Source organism: Pteropus alecto, unplaced genomic scaffold (assembly GCF_000325575.1).
Source record: "Pteropus alecto unplaced genomic scaffold, ASM32557v1 scaffold185, whole genome shotgun sequence".
Lineage (NCBI taxonomy): Eukaryota > Metazoa > Chordata > Mammalia > Chiroptera > Pteropodidae > Pteropus > Pteropus alecto.
The window spans coordinates 41,903-42,788 of NW_006438088.1; positions in this window are offsets into that span (position 1 = coordinate 41,903).

Below are 886 nucleotides of genomic sequence, written 5' to 3' on the forward strand. Positions count from 1 at the left end.
CAGCTCCCTACGGGTACTCAGGCAGATGTTTCCGCTCCCATAAGCAGGGTAGTGCTTGAGTCCTGGCCCAAACAACAGAAAGTCAGCTAAAAAGATGAGGCCTAAGGTGCGCAACCAACGACTACTGTTGTAGCGACATGAGAAGGATTAAGGATAAGGAAGTTATTGGACATTTTTTATTATATAACAATACACAAATCCAAACTTCTTTGGGCCCCATAGGCCATTTTTCTTCAAACAGGATTTTTTTTTTTTTTTACTAGCACTGTATTTGAGCCACTTTTTAAGTATGACGGGGACAAAAACATTGTTACTTACTGAAAAATAGAACTTGAGAAAGGTGAAACCGAAATTTGATCAGAACTTGTTTTACTGAATATAGTTCTTTTTATAACACGGTAAGTTGTAGGAAATGTGGATTTATACCCTGCAAGAATTTCAGCACTTACCTAAGTTATTGGCTTTCTGATCCCCATTTAGAACATTTTGTAAATTACCCATATTTATTTCATATACTAGTATTCAATTACTATAGACATGCGTTCTTTTAGTGCCATACCAAACTACTGGAAATTTATTAGCATTTAGCTGAAAATGAGGAACACCTACCTCTCTAATGCAACAAAATTAAAAAGCTTTATTTCTTGGCTGACAATCGGATGCCAAGAATAGCATCAAAGAATTCATGAGTGTTAAGTTATTATTTTAAAAAAGTTATTCTATTTTAAAATACATTGAATTTTTAAAATGCTTTAGTCTAAGTATGTCATAGTCAATTTAAAAAGTATAATCAACTTTTTTTTGAACATTTTTTTAAAATGTTTAAATATTTGCATGAACAATGTTAATGTAGTATTTACCCCCAAATGTTACTTTTTTCTAATAT